Raw genomic sequence first — 26003 nt, 5'->3', positions numbered from 1 at the left:
AATGATCATAGCTTTTATTAGTACAGTGGTGGTTAGTAATGGGCTGTTGAAAGTCCTGTTAATACATTGTGCTATTTAACAGTTGTTTTGAATCAAAGTGGTCCCCAGACAAACTTTACATGGGGAAAGAATAAAAGTCAACATGTTAATCTTCAACGAACAGTCTTATTACTATTATGGTTATTTATATCCTTTTTTTTAAATATGGAACCACAAGGGACCTGTAGTCCCCAGTTACAGAGTGCATAAACAAATAAGCAAAACAAGAAAACAATGACTTACAGTTCAAGGCAGTATAGAACAGGTACAGACTATATAAACATAGCCGCATCAGCAGACGACACCGAAATAAGAATCCGAATGTCAGAAAACCATGGCATTTGGTGTGGCCGAAGGAAGTATGAACTAAACTATGGTTTATGTAAGAGAAGGAAAGACACATACGGGAAGAGGGCCCTGCTCATAAGAGCTTACATACAAAGAGGATAGAGCAAACATAAAGGAGGTGACACAGATTGGGTAGACAGAGTGGAAAAGAGGGTTGGGATGACAGTTGGCTGGGTATTGTAAAGAAATGGGTCTTGAGAGCCCATTCAAAGAGAGTCTGATAGGGAAAGCTAGAGAATTCCTGTGATAGGGAGCACCATGTAAAAACCTTTTGAAGTAGGAGTGGGAGAAGGAAATCAGTAGGCAGGGGAGGCGGCAAGCAGATAATTTCAGAGGTGTAAATGGGAGAGGAGTGGGTGAGTATTAAATATGTTTGTCTATTAAAGGAGAAGCATTGTCAGAGGTCTTTGAGTTCAGGATGACTGTGTTCTCCAGTGTATAGATTTTATATGGAGGGATCCCTCCTCTGTGACCTTGTCTTGCAAACATTGCTTGAAGGGAATCATGATACAGCTCCTGTACCATCTGCTGGATCCAACAAGCGCTGGAGATGTCGAGTTGAAAGGTCAAAAGGAACTTTTTGAAGAATATTTGTGCATTATACTAGCTAAGAATGCTTCTGGCAAGTAAACGAACAGCCGATAAAGAATCTTTGGCACTGATTTAGACAACCAATAATACACTGTTTGTCTAGAATCAATAACCGTGGCAGTGGAATGGTTAATATCTAGCAATCTCTAAGGCATTTGGGCCTCTATGACACTTAATCAATAAAATCTATCATGGCTCTCCTGCTCTTTCACTCTCAACCCACAAAGATTTATTTTCTGGTGAGACACATCTATTCATATCATCTGCCACTGCAGTTTGCCTGACAATAGACCTTGAGTCAATAAACGTTCCATGGTGTTTATCAATCCACATCACTTGTAGAGGCACATTAAAGTACAGAATTGGCACATAGGCTGTAGTACCTGTGTTCAATTAGATTAAATGGAGCCACTCCTGCTGTTTCTCTCAATTGAATTCAAATATTACAAAGGGTGCAATATTTTTTTTAAACTTTTGAATGAGAAACAATTTAGAGCTCAACAATGTCTTCCTTAAAATGTTTTAGATACTGATATACTGACTAGTGCAATGACTAGTGAAGGAATTCAGATCTAGCTTACCACACAGCAAGTTCAAAATACATAAAATAAGTTATTCTACAAATAATTGTCATGTCTGTAAGATACATGTGACTGTTATTATTCAGAATATGATATTCAGAAATTATTGCAAATGCTAAATGTTTCTCAAATCTGCAGGTGGTGGAAAATGTTCAGAGAGCGTTAAGGGGCATACACATGGGCCGATTTTAGCAGGGATCGTTCTTGTGTATATATCATTCTACATGTAGTCAAGATCTAGTCAAATCTCCAGTGTTCTCACCAGAGAACACTGGTCAGCATAGATCACCCATACACACATAGCTATATGTGTATGTGCAATCTAGTCGCCGAGAAGCACAAGGGCGATTTCCCTAACCTGCTCAGCATTCAGGCTAGGGAAACATGCCCATATACACGGCACTTTAGATTTGTGGGGGTTATTTTGTTTCTGTGCAGGGATAATACTAGCTGCTTTATTTTTACACTGCAATTCAGATTCTGCACATGTTGCATTTTGTAATCATATTCCAAAATGAAAATAATGGCAAGAAGGTTCATACTGATCTTAAATATAAAAATATCCAGGGTTAGTAGAGCAGAGCAACCTTCAGAACAAACAATGGGAGTAATCAACAAAATAAAGACAATTTGTGCATTCCCACTTCATGGTCGGGCTGCCTCCTTAACCTGTTTGCTAAGTGCTCTATGGAGTGATTTACTAAAATGGGAGTTCTACTGTATTTTCAGGATGTTGCTATGGACAACTAATCAGATACTATCTATTATCTTCTAGAAGGTGATCAACATATAAGTAGATTCTGATTGGTTACCAATAGCAACATCCCATCTTCAATAGAACTCCCCTTTTAGTAAATTAGGAGCATTAGGGAGCCCAGATGACCATCACCCTTCACCAGAGCACCGCTCAGTGGACCCTGCATAGGTGAGTATAATTTTTCGCGGATTTGTGAGCCATGTAACGTCTCCCCCCCCATCCTACTCAGCGAATTTCCCTGCAGCAATATGAATGGATGTTTTGCATAAACATCCATTCGCAGGCTTGCGTGCAGGCCCAAAACAATTCTATTTTTGCTGACCATCTTATTATTTCTGTAGCGCTGACTTAGATTAGTGGTGCCATGCTCCGAGAACAGGGCAGGCAGCTGACATCCGGTGACGTCAGCCACCCTCCCACAGAAGGCAGGTGCCCCCCCCGTTCAGAAGTGGGCGCTCAGCGTTTTACGGGGTGCAACCAGTGTCGTCGCCCCCCCCAAAAAATAAAAGAATCAGTTTGCAACAATTGTAATATTAGAAGGGTTAATGTATAAAAATTTAACGAGTTGGTCATAATGTTGCTGTTGACCATGTTATCATTCATTATGTAGACAGTGATGAAATGTCCACATTAGAATGTTCAAAATTCATCCTTGAGGCCCAAAAGAGACCTACATGCGCCTTATGTCTCCAGAAGCTTTTGCAGCATCTTCCTTTCTTCCTTGTCCCAGCAGTCACGTGATCATCATTTTCAGAGCAGGGTAAGTATTTCTGAGCTATCCCTAATCTCTACCCATAACACTTCTTCTAGTACCTAACCCTAGCCTCCCCCGCAGCATTACCCTAATGTCAACATTTCGCCTGTTGACAGTCTGGGTTTCAGCCTGTTGCCTGTACACATTTTGACACTGTCGACATGACTGGCAACATTGTTGTGTCAACATTATGCATGGTGACAATGTTATTTGTTTGCTATATTGTAATCTTAATCATTTTACCATATGCATGTTTTGTTTTTTGTTTTTAAATTACAGCTTTACAAAATTAATACTAGTGTCCCCTCACATTATTTTAATTAGAAATACGGGGTGAAATGTAATAGGATGAGAGATTCAGAAAGTGAGAGATTTGGTAAGAAATCTCCAGTTTTTTTTAAAGTGGCAATCATTGACACAGCAAAATCACACTGGTTTTGCTGTGTAGATGATTGCCACTTTAAAAAAACTGGAGATTTCTTACCAAATCTCTCACTTTCTGAATCTCTTATCCTATTTCATTTCCCCCCGCAGTTTCTCAGACAGTGCTTCACATCACTCTCAGCAGCCAATAAACTACAGAGGAGCATGTGTAACTTGAATAATAACTGAAGAACCATAAAATGGAGAAAAACAAACAAACAAAAAAAATAGCAACGGAATATGCTGTGCTATATAACAAACTGTAAATAAATGAATAAATACTCACTGTATAACCAGCCATTTTGTTATATCCAAGTTAAAACATTGCAGATCCACACAAATGGGACTCAGACTGCATACAAAGGGGGGAGCGGTTCAGAGGTCCACAGTGTCACTCTAGGTAAACAATCAATAGGTCGATACCAGAAAGGTTGACATGCAGTAGGTCGACACATACAAACGTTCGACATGCACTAGGTCAACACTGACAGAATGTCGACACAAATAAAATCTCGGAATGACAATGGTTGACACATGAAAAGGTCTACATAAGTTTTTTACAATTTTTCTTTCCTTTTCATTTTTTTAGACCTTCATACTTTACCATTCACGTAGTCTACAATTGGGAATGGTAAAGACTGCTGAGTGAAGCACCAGCGAAGTAAGATACCAGGTTTAAAGCATGGCGAGCGAGTATGCACTACACTAATTGGGGGTCCATGTTGACAGGAGTCAAAATAGTCATAAAAAGTAAAAACCTTTTCATTTGTTGATCTTTCGATTCTGTTGACCTAGTACAAGTCTGTGTCGACCTATTGCGGATTGACCTTTTGTCTCTTTGTCATGTCAACCTTTTGTAGGCCTATTGAGTGTCCTGTACGTAGACATGTGAGATCCAAACTGAATCAGGCCCTTAGTTAGCAAAAACAAAAGAACATCATACAATGTATGTAATAGGTGAGAAAATGTTCTGATACAACCAAAACCAGAGTAACTTGATCAGTTACCCCAGCCCAAATGGTTGCACATTTCATTCATGCTACTGAAATGCTTTCTTGAAATATTCTTTTATTTAGAAAATGACCCTTTCATGTGAAATAGTACCTTGTGGGAATGAGAGGGAGAGGAGCCGCTTTCCAGCTGTGATGATAGACCCAGTAAAAATACAACTACCCAGGAAACTGTAGATCTTTGCAATAAAAGAGTGATGCTAGCCGTACTGAACTCTGTCTACAGCGCATGACTTATTAGATTTGGCAGAGTGACATTTGCAGATAGAGCAGGTGATGGATTTCAAGATCTTAGAACAAGTTAACTCTTTACTGATAGAGTAGAGGAGGAATACAACAATACATATACAAAGGTTTTCCCCAAAGTGCAAGCATATTTACTTATAAGAGGTGAATGGCTCTTTTATATATGGCAGGGGTATAACTCACAATCACTGGTCATCAATTCATGCTGGTCCATCCACTCCATGGGATATACCAGCATCACAAGGGCACGACTCACCACCACGCTTCCTGGCAGCCACTGCAACATTGCTGGTCAAACAATGATATACTGTATGGAAAACTGTGTGGCTAAATGCCCATACACACTGGGCGACTTTGAGCTGAAAGCCGCTCCCGCATCATCGGTATTCTGCTGGTAATTCCAGCAGATGAGCAGTTTTGAGGACGGCTTTGCATAGCTCTGCGCTATTCCTTCTCAAATGGACAAAACCATGTTCACTGCGCGTGGGGCAGATGTAACATGTGCAGAGAGAGTTAGATGTGGGTGAGTTATTTTGTTTCTGTGCAGGGAAAATACTGACTGCTTTATTTCTAAACTGCAATATAGATCTCACTTTAAAAACCCCACCCAAATCTAAGTCTCTCTGCATGTTACATCTGCCCCACCCGCAGTGCACATGGTTTTGTCCATTTGAGAAGGAATTTTTACCCGAATGTCGACACAGTCGACATGGACACAGTTTGAAGTGCAACGCATCCCCTTGCATCGCTCGCTTCGCTCGCAATGCTTCGGGAACACCATGCCCTTGTGGATGGTAGGGCATGAAAACCTTTTGACTGTCGACCTAGCCCATGTCGACCTAATGCTAGTGCCTAATGTCATGTCGACCTAGACCCATGTCGACCTAGATCCATGTTGACCTTAACCCATGTCGACCTTGCTGCATGTCGACCTAGTGGTGCCGACCCAATGCTTGTCGACCTAGTTACTGTAGTCCTAATGACCCTATCCCATCTGAATACAGATATTGGCCCTTATTCAGAGCTGATTGCAGTACAAATTTGTTCTCGAAATGGGCAAAACCATGTGCACTGCAGGTGGGGCAGATGTAAAATGTATAGAGAGAGTTAGATTTGAGTGGGGTGTGTTGAAACTGAAATCTAAATTGCAGTGTAAAAACAATGCAGCCATTATTTACCCTGCACAGAAACAAAATAACTCACACAAATCTAACTATCTCTATACATTTTACATCTGCCCCACCTGCAGTGCACATGGTTTTGCCCATTTTGAGAACAAATTTGTACTGCAATCAGATCTGAATAAGGGCCATTGTCTCTGCATGCAAAATTCAGCATTTTGTTCGGTACTTGTGTATTATCTGGGCGCCCGATGTTGAAATTGTATGCCACTACCTTAAGCATGCAATGCGACGCGATTTGACGTGATTTCCCTTGAAATTCCCTTGAAGAGAAAATCGCATCGCATTATATGCTATTGTATTGCATGCGATTTGACGCAATTTTATATGTACAGGCACCCAGATGCCTGTTTCATATGTGAAATGGCCCCCCAGACCCCATTTTTTATTGCATACCCACACTAATGGCTAAATGCCCCCCATTGTTAACGCCACCCCACTATCAATGCGAACCCGAAGCGTGGTGAGCGGCGGCGGTACGCGTCCTCCGACCTTTTCATACCCTCACTATCCAGGTCGGCGTGGAGTTGATTTTATATAGTGTGGCGAGCGCAGCGAGCCACTGAGCCCGAAGCGTAGCGAGCAGACGCGCATTACTTCACAGGTATACGTGTCCCCTCGCGGGGCTCGCTGCGCTCGCCACGCTTCGGGCTTGGTGGCTCGCCACACTATATAAAATCAACTCCACGCCGATGTGGATAGTGGGGGTATGAAAAGGTCGGAGGACGCGTACCGCCGCTGCTCGCCACGCTTCGGGTTGGCGTTGATAGTGGGGTGGCGTTGATAGTGGGGTGGTATTAACAATGGGGGGCATTTAGCCATCAGGGTGGGTATACAATTAAAAATGGGGTCTGGGGGGCCATTTCACATATGAAACAGGCATCTGGGAGCCTTTACATATTAAAATCACATCAAATCGCGTTGCATCGCATCGCATGCAATATGATTGTATGCGATGCGATACAACGTGATTTTTAGGTGCGCTGAATAAAATCGGGCGCCCAGATAATACACAAGTACCTTTTGTTCTCTTCTATCAAATCCATTATGTTATTTATGTGTCTGTGGCTATGAATGTCGGATCTGCGGTATTTTCACTCTGACAGCCTTTGGTGTGCTGTCGATGGATGTCTATTACACTTCCACAATGGTCCAAAGTGTTTGCTTGTTATAAAATAGTCACAGTATAATCATTTTCCCCCAGTGTCGGAAGCAATGATATCAGGTCTGTATTTCTCATTTAATTATATGTTCAGAGTTGTAACATTTCCCACCCCTTGCTAAATTGTTCTGGGAATAAGATGAATTGTGCAAATATACCAGGTGCGAGGGAATAATGATCTAGCCTTATATCCCCTGTTGATTAAGAGTTCATTTATTTTATATCTATATATTTTATGGTCGCACAGTAAACAGGGCTTTGAAGATTTTGTATGTAAGTCCCTGGTGGATTCATGTGTTAGAAAAACTGATGGGCTGGAGGGAAGCTGCTATTAACCATTATGAGGCCCACCAGTATAACAGTCACATGCATGTTACACTGAAGGGATGTTTTGGGGAGGAGCTATAGATTAATGGGAACAAGACCCACTCTGCTATCCAAGGGGGAGATTTAATAAAGCTTCTAAAAATGAAAAATGGAGGTGTGGCTCATTGCAACTAATCAGATTTTAGCAATCATGTCTCTATTGCATTTTAGAAAATAAAAGAACCTGATTTGTTGCAATAGGAAGAAGCTTTAGTAAATCTACCACTAGTATTCAATGTCTTCAATCATCCTTAGATACAGTACCATTAATAATGTTTCTGGATTGCTTTAAAAAAACGTAACTATTGTTAAATTTCCTCCATCATATTGGCCTTCCTTATGAGCGCAACTATAGTGGGTGCAAGTTATGTCATCATTGCTATGGGGCCCAGAGGCTTAAGGAGCCCTGGACCCAGCTCGTATAGTTCTTAAAATTGCCTGCTAAGTATTTGGGTCCAGCCAATTGCCTGAGCATTAAAAGGGAGACTCGGCATCTGCAGCAATCTGTCTCTCCCTTTCTGTAAATCTCCACACTAATATAATCACACAACCCTGTTTCACACTCACAAGTACAGCTGAAATAATCCTTAAGCCCAGCACTGCCATAGAGTAGGCTTCTCCTTGTTTACAGCTATTGTGAAGGTGCTTTACAGACATTATAAATAGTTCCAAGATTTAGACTTTCACAGAAAGAGACATGGGACCTTATTGAGGTCCCTTCGCTCCCCACGTGCATTCACACTGGGGAGTGCTGTTTTGCATCTGCGCGGTGAACAGGGTGTTCGCCAGGTTTACGTGCCCAGGTTAGCGGGCGGGGGCGGGCGGCGGTGGGCCACCCGATCTCCCCATGGGAACACCCAGCGTTTCATGGACATTCCCATGAGAACGCTGGGTGTTCCCATGCAAATCACCCAGTGATGTGGATGGTTAGGGGCGGGCATCAGCTGCCCGCCCACTTCCTCCCGAGGGTGCACGCATATCTAAGTGACCTGAGAGTCACTTAGATATGCGTGCACCTTTGCCATCATTCAATGGTCGGTGACCACCCAATGATTGGGGTCGTTCCCCCTAGCCTGCAAATGGATGTTTATGTTAAACATCCATTTGCAGCCAGTGTGGGTGAATCCACACTGCGAGTGGGGGAGGGTGCGTGGCCCTGCATTCACCGGGTGGGGTTTGGTGGACTCGCAAGCCTTGCAAATCAACCAGAATAACCCCCATGGTGCTGAAATTAAAAATATCTCCACTCAACATGGAATATCCTGCATTAGGAAGTACCACCCTCATATAGGAGCTGGACGGTCCAGCCTCATATGTAGCATAATGTGTACTGGCAGCACTACAATGTGGCATATTAACTGGGGGAAATTTACATTGGCATTATATGAACTGGTGGAACTGTGTGGTATATTATGACCTAATGCACTTCTATGGGGCATAAAGTGGACTAGGACATTACTATGGTGCATAAAATGACCTAGGGTGCTATTAATGTATGGTACATACATGGACTAAAGCAATATTATGATCCATGAAATGAACCATCACTGCAAAAAGATAGGTAATAGGGAGGGCACACCTCAAAATGTTGTGATGGGCCCACAAGGTCATGGTTACACCCCTAACCTTACTTCCTAATTAGCTGATAGTTGTTATAGGGGCTACAGCTACAGTATACCTGATAATCAGCAGACATTCATAAACAGAAAAAGGAGCCCCAAGTGGACTCCCAAAACACAACATACTGTATACACGTATGGTCTAATTCTGTGTTGGGGCAAAGCAAAAAAAAAAAAAGCAAGTGTCGCAAATCTCTGATCCCCCAACTTCAGGTATGGGAATCAGGAATATTCAACAGGTTGAAACATCTCAATTCCTCAAACCCATTCTGAAAATATGCAAATCGAGGATTTTTGCCATATTCTATTTCACAGACGGATCACAGATCATCGATGGCCACCGGTAGGCATTCCGGTAGATTACCGGTTCCACTCGGATTCAGAAATCAGCAATCATTAATGGGGCGCTTCACTGGGCACAACCATGTTGCACTTGAGGTGGGGAAAATTTAAAAAGTGCAAAGAGATTTAGGGGTAAATTTAGAAGGATGGGAGTTCTATTAAAATGGGATGTTGCCCATAGCAACCAATCAGATAGTACTTCTAAATTACTTAGCTCCTTCTAGAAGATAATAGATAGAATCTGATTGGTTGCTATATGCAACATCCCATTTTCAGTAGAACTCCCATCTTATTAAATGTACCCCTTAGATAGGAGAGGAGCGTGTATAAACTCAAATTCAAATAGACATGCTGTCTAGCATTTTGAGGCTAAATTCAGACTGTATTTACCCTGCATGCACAGAACAACATAAAATCAGACCCTTATTGTCTACTCGACCTGGGTCTGTCTAATTATTGACCTTAACAGGAATCAAGAATTATTGCCAGCTCAAGACGCAGTGGGCACACCATGCAATGCACTGATACAGTTGAACCTACGTAGTTTTACAAGGCATCTGGCAATGCAGCCATATGGAAACAGACACATCGTTTGGCCCGGTGCCACTGTGTCCATATGGCATGCACTGCACCCAAGAGTAAAAATGCTTGCAGGATGGCTCCCAGCAGCGCAAACCCTGATGTGACCGTCGCCATCATCCAGAGAGACATAGCAAAGAACTTCACTTTGAGACCGCTAAGGCCCATGAAAAAAGTAAAACAGTGGGGGTTTGGAGAGACTATTTAGGGTACTTTCTTGCAACATTCTTGCACAAGTTGCTCGTTGAACTGTGGACAGCTTTGCATTTGACAGCCTTATTCACATTAATAATTAAGTAGCACTCAAATGCAGGGACAAGGACCCTGATAGGTGCCCATCCCTGCAACGATGTACAGTAGCCCATAAGCTTCAGCAGCACAATGCCATCATCAGATGATGTTTGCTACTGCGGTTCCACCATGTTGCAGTGGAGTGATACTTATATGCGGATAGCCACCAAAAACACCCGTGATATGCTGCAAATCATAGTTGCCTGTCCTCCCTGAAATAGCAGCAATCTCCCTCTCTCCCTCATTAGTTTAGCAATCTCCCTCATTTCACCTAGTCCACATTACACTGTTACATTTTTTGTGGAAAAAAGGAATGAGAGATAGATACATTTACATTGAATCATCAGCGCCATTTCCCAGCACTTTACCAAGTATAGTAGCTCTTACTAACTGCTCTGGGGCTCATCTTCATTTGGATATAAGTAATTGTAAAAGATTCCTCACAGATGTAGCAGTACTCAGCCACGCTTCTAGGTTCCACTTTCGCAAACTCTTTTCACAATATCTCCATATATGTAACAAAACACGCCCTATTAGTTTTCAAAAATAGGCAAGTATGACGCAAATACTGAATGATAAGGCCCTTTAAAGAGATGATAATAAAAATATGCATACTCATTATCAGCAAATATATCTCTACCACTATGGCCAGTAAGAAATTACGTCAAATTTTCCGTAAAACCATGTCCATTTTGGCCTTGCCTTTTGAAAAGAACCTGGGTGGTTTTATACCCAGAGAACAAAAAAAGCTCTCTGCATAATTTTCATATCGGTCCAATAAAAGCTTTAACAGTCACTACTTCCCTGCTATTGTTTTGTGCTCTGCTGGATGAAAAAAATAAATAAAAAGAATAGAAGCAAATGCATCTCTTTCACAACCAACTATTAATCTGCATAATTATTTGAGCCAAGGGCACAGATGGAGCACGGAATGTGAATGGGGAACTGTTTTATGAATATTTGTCACGTTCCTGGGTTATTGTTATTCTGCATATGCAGTTTTATACCACACAGCTAAATGATTTTATGGAAAATAAGGTAGCATGTCTTCGTTTGTGAGAGCCAATGGCAAAAAGTGTTTATGATGGTGAATTCTGTAAAAGAGAGAGAGAAAATGCTAATGGTTTATGTTTATGATCTTTACAGAGCAAGAAACCCAAGACATCAAATGTAATATAATATATGTTATGCTTAATTTAACCAACGTGCATTAATTCAATATTATCTGGATAATCTCGGTGAATGGCAAGGTGTTTTGGATAGTGCAAGTATAATATACATAATATATTTTTAGATGGATATGCACCCAAAAGCCTCACCAGGTGTTTGTGTGTGTGTGTGTGTTGTATGCATCTATGTCTATCATAAAGACTGTGCTATTCTACAACACATTCTAGGTGACCCTTTATGTATTATTAAGACATTTAACTTGTGATGTACCAATGCTAGTAACACTCTGCCTGCTTTCATATAATGCGTACATAGCATCATCTATTAGCGAGAACCAGTGGTGCCCCCCCTGTCATTCATTTTGTAGCTGAGGACCAGGGCTTTCCAGCCCTGTGTCTCTAGCCCCCCGGGAACCAGAGATATCGCCTGGCAAATCTGTAACGTTTTTTCCCCATAGGATAATATGGGACCCGTCAATTCCGACCCCCACCCAGTTCCGACGGCTGCCAGTTCCCCCACTGGCATCACAAAAGCTTGTGGTTGATCTCATTCAATTCCAAATCGCCTTCAATATAATACCAGGCTGGTCCATATCGGTCAATCGGTTCCAGAGATATTACATGTAAACTAATTTTTTTATTTTTGAAATGTAATTTCATGGCTGTTCATGTTCTTTGAGGGCAGATTACTCTGGAACCAAACGTTCCAGTTTCACTGGACCAAAATCATTCAAAGCCCACTCAAAAGTTCTTCAATATGATACTTGTCTCATGTAAATGGATCAGTTGGTTCCGAAGATATAGCCAGTTAAATAAGATAACTGGTTAAAGGGGGGGAGGGGTGGTTTTCTCTCCCCTCACACCAGAAAATGCAGGGACTAGGCTGGTGTAAAAGGGGCCAACCTGGGAATGCATTTTCTGGTGTGAAAGGGGTATTATTTCAAATAGCCGGGACCTGCAGTGCTCTGAATACAGCCAGGCTCTGCCACTGTCAGTGGCTATCACTTCTGCCTGGTGGCTGTCCCCCATTTACCGCAAGCATGTATTCCCCTTGGCAATGAGCATGTAATCCCACATGGCAATGAGCATGGAACCTCTGACAATGAGCATGGGACCCTTGGCAATGAGCATGTAGATAAGCAGCACTTATGTAGCATCATTTTTAATAGACATTATGGTGTTTGACATAATACATAATGGACATAATGGCGTGTAACTTAACGTGTAATGGACATTATGGTGTAAATGTTTGGTGGACAAGGTTCCTGTTTATGAAACGTATTGTGAATTTTGGCTTAATCTGTGTGGCATTATGTGAATTCTGGCTCAATCCGTGTGGCATTATGTGAATTTTGGCTCAATCCGTGTGGCATTATGTGAATTTTGTCACAATCCGTGTGGCATTATGTGAATTTTGGCTCAATCCATGTGGCATTATGTGAATTTTGACACAATCCATATGGCATTATGTTTATTTTGGCTCAATCCATTTGGCATTATGTGAATTTTGGCTCAATCAGTGTGTTATTATGTAAATTTTGGCTCAATCCGTGTGGCATTATGTGAATTTTGACACAATCCATGTGGTACTATTTGAATTTTGGATCAATCCATGTGGCATTATGTGAATTTTGGCTCAATCCGTGTGGCTTGATGTGAATTTTAACACAATCCTTGTGGCATTATTTGAATTTTGGCTCAATCCGTGTGGCATTATGTGAATTTTGGCTCATTCCATTTGGCATCATGTGTAAGGGACTAGTATAATGGGGTCTAGTATTTTGTTGCATAATGTGTAGAAGTTGTATATGGTGTTGTACACTACACTCAAGGACACGCCCCCTGTTGAGTGGCCACGCCCAATTTTCCGGAGCGCGCCTTCGGCGTGCGCACAACTACATCCTTCACTTTTGTCACCATGGTGGGCGTGCATACTTTAAATGCCAGGGCCTATTTTTAATCCCATTCCCACCCTCTCTCTGCTGCTCTCTTAGCATGTACACTGGCACCACTAACACCGCCCCTCCCCCACCTAAACCCTCTTTTATCATGGTGCCCCCCCTGTCATTTTATCCTGGATCCACCCCTGGCGAGAACCCATCAGTGAAGGTGACCAACATATTGGCTGACCCGCCCCCGTGCAGCTGATCAAGGTACCGTAAGTGTATACTGTGTAAGGTCTTATGATGTCAGTGGGAGGGTCTGTTGGGAGGAGTCACCACAGAGCAGCAGTGATCGCTGAAGAGATGCCGTGCGCCTGCACGGGGAAGGGCAGGGAGGGAACCACGGGCTTCCCAGCTGCTAGGGGAGTGCTGGGCACACCCCTATAAATGATGAAATGGGGTTCGTGGTGTTAGGACACACCCTCTACCCACAGCCACATCAACCAGTCCCGTAGCTCCAACCCTTTACGGACCGACCGCAGCAGGTCCGATTTCAGGTTTTCAAATGTTGGCAGGTATGCATACATGTAGCCCCCTGAAATACTGGGGTCTTTAATTGTAAAATGTATGAAGCCAGAAAACTAGGTGCACACTTACCTGTGCAGTGACATAATGTACAACATTATTTATCCTACTGGATTTACCTCTTACTGTTTCTTACTGCATTGTTATGAATGACAGTACAGGATGGCCCACTGTATATAGACTATGGGAGGTAAAACTGTGGCTGGTAAATTTACTAGAATGGGAGTTCTATTGAACATGGGATGCTGCACATAGCAACCATAGTTTATCTTACATAGTAGACATTAATGCAATAAAATATGATTGTAAGAGAATCATATGCATGTATCTATGCTTTTAAGGGTAACAAAACTAAATTTGCCCATCAATTCTCACATGAGGCTGACATACCTCCCAACTGTCCCGATTTTTGTGGGACAGTCATGAATTTTTGTGACTGTCCCGCAACGCACCAACGGCCGGCAATGGGGGGGTCGGCAGCATAGGTGTGCGCAACACATTTTATTAGGGGGTGCACCGTCAAAGGGGTGTGCGCAGCTCCACCTATTGGGCATGTCTAATACCGCCAATCAGGCATGTCTTCCATCATCTATTGGCACTCGCTACAATATAAAACGTCTCTCAGCCACACCACAATCTCCTGCCTATTTCTGTTAATCTTTTAATTACTCTGTAACAGTGCATGCAAATACAGTCATAAACATATATGGGTGACGCAGGTATGTAGCGATATGACAATGGTCTAGTACTATTAACAATGCAAAACACACATTATTGATTGATGAGCGCTTCTTTAAATGAAATACAGTTCTAAAAAGCAAAAGTGTTTGGTTAAAGGTATTGCTAATGGCAGAGGTGTTCATAAGGGTGGGCACAGCATTAGGGGGTACCTGTGCACCCCTAACACTCAATGTGCGCACGCCTATGGTCGGCAGTTGGGAGTCCCGGTGGCACTCGCTGCTCTCCGCTGAATAGATGTCTATTCACGGAGGCAGAGGGACAGGGAGCATGTCGAGCATCTCACACGGCACTGGCCATGCCTCCACAAATGGCGACGATGAGGCGTGTCCTCGTGGGAAGTATCGCAATTCCAGGCCATGCCCCCTGGCTACAAGGCCACACCCCCCCTTTCGTCAAACTTTCAGATGGGATGTTGCTATGGGCAACCAATCAGATTCTATCTGTTATCTTCAAGAAGGTGGTTAATAAGTACATTCTGGTTTGTTGCCTATAGCAACACCCCCTGTTCCATAGAACTTCTATCTTAGTAAATAAGCCCCTTTAAATCTATGTGGTTTTACCAAGTGAAAGTTACTTGTTTGCTTTGCGCCAAAATATTAGAATCAGCCCCATAAGTTCTACTTGATAAAACAATATATATTCATTAAGTCCCTGCTAAAATAAAAAAAATTAATAAAAATCATTCTGTTCAATTCAAACCAGCTCCTGTTTGCTATTCTTACTCCAGTAATAGCTTGCTATAAGATGTTCCATATAACTCAAGAAATTATTATATGCCTTCTTCAGTTGCTGAAGTCTTGCTTAAACTATGCAGCTCTGAAATACAATCAATACAAATGCTTGTGACTTAAGTACACTAAGAAAACAGTCAGATAAATGTACATTCTGCAGAAAATGTATGTTTTGTCCCCTCCCGGTGGCTCGCTGGGAGCTGTGACGTGCAATCATTTACAATATAACACCACTTAGGGGTGCGATATTCGGAGGCTATTGGTGGAGTTACTGCAGAGAAAGAAGGCATTAGCAATGACATAGTTGCTTGATTGAGCCCCCAGAGGCCTGGTGCCAACAAGATTAAATCAAGAATGTATCTGTTCTGTGTCCGGGGGGAATTTTGATTAGGCAGCTTTAGAGAAACGAACAGACGCAGGGCTGTGAGGGTAATTGTTCCTTTAAAGAGGAACAGGGAAGGATTTTTGAATTTTTATACTTATGAAAACTACTAACCCCTTATTTGCATGTATTCCAAGAATCATGGAGACTTTAAACAATGCTTTGCAGTGCTACAATTACTATGAGTTTCTGCTGGCAGGTCCGATTGTCAGATATTTCCAGATACCAATCTTTAGTGGCTAAGCAGATGCATAGTATATTTTATACTTCTGCTACATCATATCTAAAACTGACCTACCATCTATTCAGCAATGGAGATTCTACTGTATTTACTGTATGTAGCACGGTTGTATACCCTATCAGCTTTTACATCACAGTTTATTTCTAGGTTTTGCAGGGAAATCATGTATCCTTTTCAAACTCAAAAAACACACAGAAATTATTTATAACATATGCTTAGGGGTACATTTACTAAAGCTTCTAAACATGAAAAAAGGTGACCAACCAATCAGATTCTGCCTATCATTGGAGAATAGAGAAATGAAAGACAGAATCTGATTGGTAGCTATGGGCAACATCACCACTTTTCATTTTTAGAAGCTTTAGTATATTTGCATCCTGGTGTTTTCATGGGTCTAGAGTAGCTTCACTGCAACCCCCTTTGTGCCCCAATATTTTTGGCACAAGGCACGTGGGGAGTGGGTGGGGTAAAATAGAGAACCAGAAGGCTGCACAGCATGTAGCCATCCAGCTTCTCTGTGTGACTGGATTGGCATTTGACATACTGTAAATGGCAGTCCGGCCATGCTAAGACGGTACTAAACTTCACCGGCTATCCCAAGTGATGCGCATGAGGATTGCACTACTACCAGTGGCGTAACAATATCATGCGCTATCATGCGCTACACTGATGCTGGGGCCCCTCTGTTCACCACTGCCACCGGGACCCGCAGATCTACTTGTCTGCGGTCCCGGGTGGCTCTCCTCCTGGCAGGCTTATTAATGAAAATGACCCTAAAGCAGTGATTTTCAACCTTTTTACCTTGCGGCACACTAAATAAGATTTTAAAATGGTCAAGGCACACCATAAGAACCCCACAGAGCAAAACACATTGGCCCACACAGGGGAAAAAAAAACATATTGGCCCCCATATAAAAAAAACAAATCACACTGGTCCCCACAGGTAACAAAATAAAATACATTGGCCCTTTACATAAAAATAAGAGACCAGTAAATACTAGTTGAACTGGTGGTGGCTGTAAACTGGTTTGGCCATCTCTAGATCTGGGGGCACACTTGAGAACAGCTCAAGGCACACTAGTGTGCCACGGCACAGTGGTTGAAAAACACTGCCCTAAAGAAATCTGCTGTTAGGGGGCGGCCATATTTTATGGGTCATTTTCATTAAAAAGCCTGCCAGGAGGAGAGCCGCCCAGGACCGCAGACAAGAGACAAGTAGATCTGCGGGTCCCAGTAGCAGAGGTGGCGGCGAGTAGAGGGGTAAGTAGCGGGGTTGGAGGGCTATTTTTAAGCGCGGGGGGGGGGGGGGTTGGATGAAATTTCCGGCAGGGGGGGGAGGGCGCCCAAATAATAGTTTCGCCACTGACTACTACTCCTGTATCGTTGTGCAAATCAAGCATACTGTATGCAAGTTTCAATCTTGCGAAGTGATTTACATCTGTAATAGTTTTTATAAATCACATCTGTTTCTGCACATGTTAAACATACTGTATACCATTCTTAACATCTAATTTAAAAAGGAAATTGAAAAGTGAGGCATATTGTCACATAATAATTGTTCTGAAAATTTTAGAAGAACACTGTTGGGTCTATTTATCATAGACCTCCAAAATGCTAGACTACCTTACATTCTGTATAGCCCTTTACTGCAGATTAAACTGGTCTATGAAAACTGGCAAGCTTGTCATTGCAAAAACAAAAATTCGCTCTGGTGAAAGGCCTTAAATAATCAGACACATAGGGCTATTTCACACTCTCCGGCTCCTGCCGGACGGCGAAATCCCGCACGGCCAGGAAGCCGTGCCCACACTGTAGTTTACAATGGTGGGGATGGCCACAGCCCAGCAGCCGTCCCTTCCAGTGGTGGGTTCCGGCTGCAACCGGACGGCCGGGCCGTGGCCGTCCCATGTGAATGGACACAATTGTGTCCATTATTAACTACAGTGTGCGGCACGGCTTTTTCACCGTGCGGGATTTCGCCGCCCGGCAGGAGCCGGCGCGTGTGAAATAGCCCATAGAGACAGGTTTAATTACCCGCTATTATTTATTGCGGATAATTTAGGTAGCCTCTGGACTCTCCTGAAAAAGGATAACTTCATGTGATAACGGGCATGAACAGGAGTTATTGGGCATTAAGGCATGGAATATGTGAAAAGTTCATGGAGTCCAGAACAAACTCCTGGAGTAAAAAAATCCCTGATAAGTGCTGAAGTACCTGTAGAGTGTAGATGTCTAAAAACCAGGTAAGAGTCCATAACTCATCCTGTGTAAGCATTATGCTTTTAAATCAAGCCACCCATGCTGGACAGTCCCCATAATAGTGGTCTTTGGTACAATGCGGTAATGGAAGGACCACAGGAGAAACCAGTGATTTCTTTACAGTTTACGTAAGAAGGGAGCAGTGATAACCCTTTATCTTTTAGCAAATATTCATAGAACTGAATGGGTTTTCACCCTATTTCAGTCATATGTGTGTCTCATTTAAAACACCAAATCATGATTGGTTTAGCCCACAATATTCCTGTTTGCATACTGAATGACCAGGATGTCTCCTCCCTTATCTGTAGACACCAAGGGCACTTTAGACATCAGCAATATACTACAAGGGAACAATGCCTCAGTACTTTTAAGTACATATTCTGTAGAGGGTTATTCAGATCCATAAGCTATTGCTACGGTATGTGCACAGTACTGATTAGCAGTACTTTGTGCATGCGTAGGACCTATTCTGTACGCTCAGAAGGGTCCTGACAAGTAGCAGACTCCCAGGGATGAGTCTGATTCCGCTTGGGGGGTTCCGATGGCTTCTGGTTGTGAAAACAAAGAGATGTCGCTGCTGTTTAGAGAGAGGAAAGAGGCCAGGTATATCTGTCTTTGGATGGAGATTTCCTGGCCTCTTTGACCACTAGTGCCGCAAGCCACCGGAGGGTCAGTCATTGATCAAATGCGACGTTCTAGGACACAGGTCGGCAGTAGGAGGCGCCTGCTTGTTATACTGTAGATGCTTCCTGCTGCTTTACCATACAGTGCTATTGCTGCTGCTTGCAAGCGATAGCAACTCCAGCTACATGTGAATTAGGCCCATATTTATCTGCTGTATCAAACAGTAACTTATGTGGCAAAGACTCAGTTTTATTCAAATGAAACGCACAGCAAAATGCTGTTGTATAAATATTGTAGTTCTACCTAATTTAACATGAGCGTGTCATCTTTACTTACAGTGGGTAGCATTAAACCAGATGTAATGTCTATGGGTATGCATTTGGAAACCCCACTTTAAAACCCCTGGTCTTGTTCCTGACAAGCTATACAATGTTTCAATTCTGCAGGACAGTGATGCCACAATCTAAGTACATATTTTGTGAAATGAATAGGGAAAACAATGCACTCTGCTCTGTTACAGGGCTTGGGTGGACAAAATGGTATGAAACTTCTACTTGGATAGATAAAGGAAAAAAATGTCAAGTGCTACAGCCAAATGCAGCAGCAGAGAAAACATTTTGCTAATATTGTTCACCTGATGTAGAATACAGATAAAGCAAATGTCACATTACCAAGAGCAGCAGAAGCACTCATGAGGCCGCCTGGCTGTACTCAGCAGACAGAATCATCACCCATGCAGAACAATGATGGGCACTGCTGAGAATGCAGTACAAGTCAACGCAACACACTCTCTGCTAATCACTGCCTCATGATGAATGCCAGCAGATGCAAATGACTTCAATTTACATACAGGATTGCTTATATAGTTGAATACACGTCATCTTTTGCTTTATCCTCCATGCATTACCGATGCACAGAATTTGCCAACTAAATCTATTCCGAAATGTGCATTACATTAGACAGATCCCTTTAGAATTGTAACAGCTCTGCCAGCATTACTGGAGCACAAAATGTAGATAGACGGAGCCGATTGTATCAGTCAAGTTCTCTTTCTGTGTTTTTTTTTTTTTTCTAAGCCTCTTTTCAAGGTGACTAAATTGAAGTGGAAACAATAACAGATGCCAAGGTGAAAGCAGTCTATGCTTGTTCTCTGGAATTGAATAGAGTTGTTAGGTCACAGGCCAGCAGGACTGCACTGGCAGAAATTAACCCCTTGCAGACAGAATCCCTGGCTAAAGTCACATGAACATCTTGGCTGTACACTCTATGTGTTTTAGTTTTGAAGGTAAAAATGCTTATTACACCCATTAACGTGCACCTTAATGTTCTGTAGCAGAAATAGAAAATCGAATAACTGTTTATTAAAACAAAAACCTGCAGTTTGTACATATTTGTGCCATATAGTAACACAGTAGCAAAGACAAAAGTCCATCAAGTTCAACCTACTGTATATATGATCTCCTGCGGTGTATATGACCCAGATGACGTTACTGCCTATCTATTATAAACCAGGATTCCTGACAACCCAAAATGGCTATCCTGTTAACTTAGGACATTATGATTAATGGTTATTATAACCCTGTATAATTTTGTCAGATAAAATATGTATCCATTTGAGTCTACCATCACAACCTTCTCTGGCAGAGTATTCTATAACTTAACTGCTCTAATGCTGGGTACACACCAGGACGACTAGGGCCCGATCCCCTCAATCTAGATCCAATTCCGACCAATTGGATGTAGATTGTGTGCTGATTGGGCCCTTTTCTGTCCTGGTGTGGACCGATACCGATCCGATGCGCGGTCCCGCGGGTCGGTCGGTCGTTATTGAGATCCTACCTGCTGCAGGTAGGATCTCAATGACGACCATACAGCCGGGTGCGGGTCACCATCGGATCGGACCCGCTCACGGTGCACATCGTGAGCGGGTCGGACGAGCCACTGACGACCCGCTCACGATGTGCATCGTGAGCGGGTCGTCCTGGTGTGTACCCTACATTACTGTAAAAAAAAAAGCCTTCATTTGCTGCATAAAAAAACTTCTTCTCTAACCTAAAGGCCCATACACACTGGGCGACTTTGAGCTGAAAGCCGCTCAAAACAGCCTGTTTGAGCGGCTTTCAGGTCAAAGCCGCTCAGTGTGTATGGGCCGCAGATGCGCAGTGATGTGCGCTCCCATATCACCGGGAAAGCCTGTTATAACCAGCAGATGAACGGCTTTGAGGGTGACTTTGCATAGCTCTGCGCTATGCAAAGCCGTCCTCCCCCTCTGACCGCGCCTGGCAGGGGGAAAGCCGCTCAGTGTGTATGCACTGAGCAGCTTTCCCCCCAGCGATGACAGCGGTCATCGCTGTCCATACACGCTGGGCATAATCGCCCAGTGTGTATGCACCTTTAGTGGGTGACCCCATGTCCTGTGTACAGTCCATATGGTAAACAGATCAATTATCAGATATAAGATCATTCAAAATGCAAGTACATGAGCATTTTAAATATGCATTCAAAGTTTAGGTATAATGGGGGAACATAACAAGAGCAATAGTACCTCTACCTCAGAGGGATCTGCACACGTTGTGTCACAGATACCGCTTCCTTGTACGCCTGATGGCTGCCAAATGCCGGGGACAGTATTAGTGCTGCTATTTACATTACAGCATGACGATTTACCACCCAATGTATAAATGTCCAGTTGCAGCATCCATTTTGACAGCTGCAGCTTTTGTTTCCCCACCACAGCACGGTGCCTAACTGTGGCAGCTTCCAGGCTACGGGCTGTGCATGGGACATCTCACAATGATTCCCGGATCTTGTGCATGCTGATTGGAGCTGGCCAGGAGGTGAGGCACAGCACATTAGCACTAAAGCCAGGTACACACTAGGCAATGTGTGAATCTGGTGATACACTTGCCGATGCCGGCAGGGAGGGAGAAGAGGGCATGCTGCAGCTTTTCAGACAAGGGAAGGGGTCCTTAACAATGCACGGTAGCAGTGTGCATCACTAACGATGTTGAGTGTACACACCGGATGCGGTCAGCAGGCCGACAATAAAAAGGTTAACAATCAATAGGCCGACCACTATTGGTCAACAGGCCATAGGTCGACACATGGTAAACGTCGACATACAGATGGAGCACCTCTCAGCCTGTGCCGGGACGTGCCAGAATGCCCCTGCTGGCGATCTCCTGCGGAGAGGGCTCCCTCTGACTGGGATGCGCGAGCGTCCTAGTTTTTGGGGGGACGGGAACCTTGCCCGTCTCCGCTTAAGGGAGACTGCCAGGGTTAGGGGTGAGGGGATGCGGGGAAGTGGTGAGCTCAGAATGGGATGTGTGTAGCGTCTTATGCGTGCACGTCCCCTTCCAGCGGCTGTTGGTTGGCATGGTGGGGGAAGCGAGACGTGGTACACTTGTACCTAGACGTGTCCATGTGGACCTTTGTCGACATAAGCACCAAAAAATGTGAAAAATTATGTTGACCTTTTTTATGTTGACTTATTGCTTGTATCAACCCTGTCGACCTAAGGCATTTCGACCGTTTCATATGTCGACCTGTGGACTGTCAACCCTCTTACCGTCAACCCTATGACCCCCTACCCATACACACTAGATGAGATGGTAAAAGATATCCCTTAGAATGGCCCTTCTGTGCGATATCTTTTACTTTCTGGTCTAGTGTGTTTGGGGCTTAAGCTGATGCAAGAATTCCCGGAGTGGGGAGCTTTCGCTCACAGACTCTGGCAGGTGAGAGGTTAATACATCTTGTCAGTTCTGCATCAGCGTGTACAGAGGCGAAGCAGGAAGAGCTATAGTGGCATGATCCGTGCCACTATAATATATATCCCCCAATGCGAGCAAAGGCTTTATAATGTGATCAGTGCTCTAAATACAAACATTTATTTTGATCCCTTGATACTGTACATAAGATTCAATCATACATTCAAGAATAACGTCACTTGCCTTAATCACAAAGCCCTAAACATTATCAAACCACCCGAATACAAAATGTCAACACCTGGTTTATCATATTCACCTGCTCTTTTAGGGCACCTTTTCCATTTGCATTAACTGAACATATAAACGTGAAAAGCTTAGTGGGTGAGTGAACCTAAACCCCTCAGCATGAACACAGTGGTAGAGTCTGAATGCTGTGCACAAGAAGCCGTTGTGAGGATGGGGGTGTGTCAGTCAGTTCAGCAATATGAATGGCTCACACGCTCTGGCTGCTTGATAATGGTTTAAATTCAGCCTGCGTGGAGCTCTGAGTCATTCCATTATCTGTTGATAGGTCTCACTTCATATCCTCTGAAAAGTGCCTTCATGACACTAATAGCAAATACAGTATTGCAAAAGAATACGCTATACTGGTATTGCAAGAGAGGTTATTTTCTACAATGTATTCTGGTAACATTGCTACCTATTTTAAATGTTTGTGGTTGTGAAACTTGCAAAATGTGAGGATAAAAATGATACATTGTTTACTGCATATAGTAAATGAGTCTCATCTGTACTCATTCCTCATATCTGCACTCTTAAAGCTGAACATTAGCCCAGCACCCTCAGCCAAGACTGAGACTATCCTGACAACCAAAACTAGAGAAGTAAGAATACACAGGTACCTAGTATGATAATATGAAATGCAGAAATATGGGACACGCCAAAAGCAGTACCAACATCTGGTTCTGCTGGACAAGCTTACCCTGTGCAGTGCCGCTCCGCTGATGGCAGTTGTTCAATGACCGTGGGAATGAGGTGGTGCCTGAAAAGAAATAAAGAATTCTAGGAGACCGCAGATCATACATACAACAGTACCAGACATATAATTTGCAGAGGGCTGGAGCAACTCCTTGACAATAACCATAACTCTGTTCACCAGCAATAGTTAAATGCTTATGATTGGCTAACTACAAAACCATCACTGAAACTGATAAGTGCTATATTTGCTTCTCGTGCACACATTGGGACAAATACCAAGTGGGTCTTTTTACTATTTACGTAGTGTTTATAATATATATATATATATATATATATATATATATATATATATATATATATATATATATATATATATATATATACACACACACACATTTGTGCTGCACTTTTCCACGCAGGAAATGCTCACATACTGTATGTGTAAATGCAGATTGGCTGGCATCTGAGATTTGCACATTTTGAACTGTACAGGTAGGGACATGTAAATGCAGGCTGAGTGCAGTAAGGCCATACTGTGAGCAGATGCAGACACACACAGATACAGGTACACCTGACAATGCAGCATATGTTCAGGTGCCCTAGGGCTGGTGCAAACGTCCATTAGAATTAGGAGGATGATCAGCATTGAATTTTGCAGTATGCATAAAATAAATGTGAAAATAAAAGGCTTCACCCTCCCATCCACAAATCTCTAAATGTTTCCAGCAGTGGTTAAGTCAGTGAACAAGCTGCATAGGGCATACCTCGCAACTGTCCTGCTTTCCTCGTGAACATCCCGGTCTTTGGGGACGCCCCCAGGAGGGGGAGGGGGGCAGTTGGGAGTCCCCCCTGTCACTGGTGAGTAGACACAGCCTCTATTCATGCCCCCACAGTGGTGAACATGGGGGTGTGGCCTTGCGGGATGCCCCCAAAATTTCAGGCATGCATGCTCGAGCGTCTCTCCTCGGCCATTCTGAAAGTTGGGAGGTATGCATAGGATACCCTCAAAAGTCTGAGAGTAATACTAGACTAAGGTTTGACAATTATCTTTACAATCTGAGACACAATGCAAGTGTAGGAGCCAGACTACCGCCCCCCGCAACCCCACAACCGAAAAAATGATTTATTATTATTTGGTTTGAATTACATCACACCTGTTTTATTAGGAAAGTGGGAGATGCTGGATGACAAAGTGCGGACTTAGGGAGATTTGCCTACTTTCTCAGTCGTAAGGGAGAACCACCTGAGATTCATGAGTCTGGATGTTCTGGGATAGTAGGTAAGTATGGTATCGGTTAGCTAGAAAATGCCAATAGTGAAGGTCTTCACTGCATCTTGCATCTTGGCATGAGGCACATCAGATGGGACGAACCCACTGACAATGCACTGGAATGCACAAATGAGCGTACGCTGTACATTATAGCCGATTATATCATTCTGATCTGTAAAGGAACAATATATTGGCTAATATATTGGCGTATGTGTACATGGCCTTAAGCCCCATACACACTAGGCGATATATAATAAAAGATATGGCTCAAAAGGGCCCTCCCTCCCGATATCTTCTCAAACGATTCCCTCCCGATATCTTCGCAGCGATTCTCAAACTGTGGGTCCTGACCCAAAGTGGGTCCCGACCTTCTCAGCACGGGACCACGACTCCATGTTGCTGACCATCAGGCTGATGACTTTTCTAACCTCACTCAGTGATTTAAGGAGTCTGATACATCTGTTGAATTGTCTGTTATTTTAGACTCCGCCCATCATTTTGTGCTTCCACAATGCTGCCATGCATGAGCTGTCTGCTGACTACACATGTGATGTGATGGCCTTATGCGGTAACTTGCTGGGGTCCTGTAATTATTTTTATTGTCTGATGGGGTCCCAGAGCAAAATAGTTTGAGGACCCCTGTTTATGCACTTACCGATGCCAGCACCCCGCTGGTTGCCTGCTCCCACCAATTTTGGCACCAACGTGGATTGCCAAGTGTGTGGGGGTATCAGTTGTGTGATTTAGAGTTCTATATCTAGGTCTTCGCAAAAGCAGTTACCACCCTCAGGGGAAGATTTATTAAGCTCAGCGAAGTAAATAAAGTGATAAAATAAAGTGGCTGGTACTTTATTACCGGCCAATCGGCCCCTAACTGACATCTTATAAATCCAGCCTATAACTTGACAGTTATGGGCTGATTGGCCAGCCACTTTATCACTTCACCGAGCTTAATAAATCTGCACCTTCCGTATCTCGTTCTGCATACTTCTGCTTATCCAACATGTGCTTTATTTATTTGACAGTGGCAATTGAAAGCACATGTCAGATCCCTCTTCTCCTCTGTGAGCAGCACAGAATACATACCAATAACAGCCAGAGAAAGATGAATAGCACAGAAAATTGCTTTTCTTCAGACACA

At 43.2% G+C, this 26003-nt stretch overlaps 1 protein-coding gene across 5 annotated transcripts in view; it reads right to left on the bottom strand.

Annotated features, from left to right (window-relative positions):
• The window catches only part of NEXMIF (neurite extension and migration factor), a 371829-nt gene that overhangs the window by 249304 nt on the left and 96522 nt on the right, over nt 1-26003 (bottom strand). For 3 of the 5 annotated variants that reach the window (XR_014460689.1, XM_083159249.1, XM_083159251.1), the window contains exon 2: nt 23597-23656. The exons of the other annotated variants lie outside the window; for them this stretch is intronic. The gene's annotated coding sequence lies outside the window, so the exon portion shown is untranslated. The remainder of the gene's footprint in view (nt 1-23596; nt 23657-26003) is intronic. 5 annotated transcript variants of the gene reach the window in all.

The sequence above is a fragment of the Crinia signifera genome, chromosome 9 (genome assembly GCF_055691185.1).
Source record: "Crinia signifera chromosome 9, ASM5569118v1, whole genome shotgun sequence".
NCBI classification, from domain to species: domain Eukaryota; kingdom Metazoa; phylum Chordata; class Amphibia; order Anura; family Myobatrachidae; genus Crinia; species Crinia signifera.
Note: the sequence above shows the minus strand (reverse complement) of the source record. Positions and strands in the feature narration are given on the sequence as shown.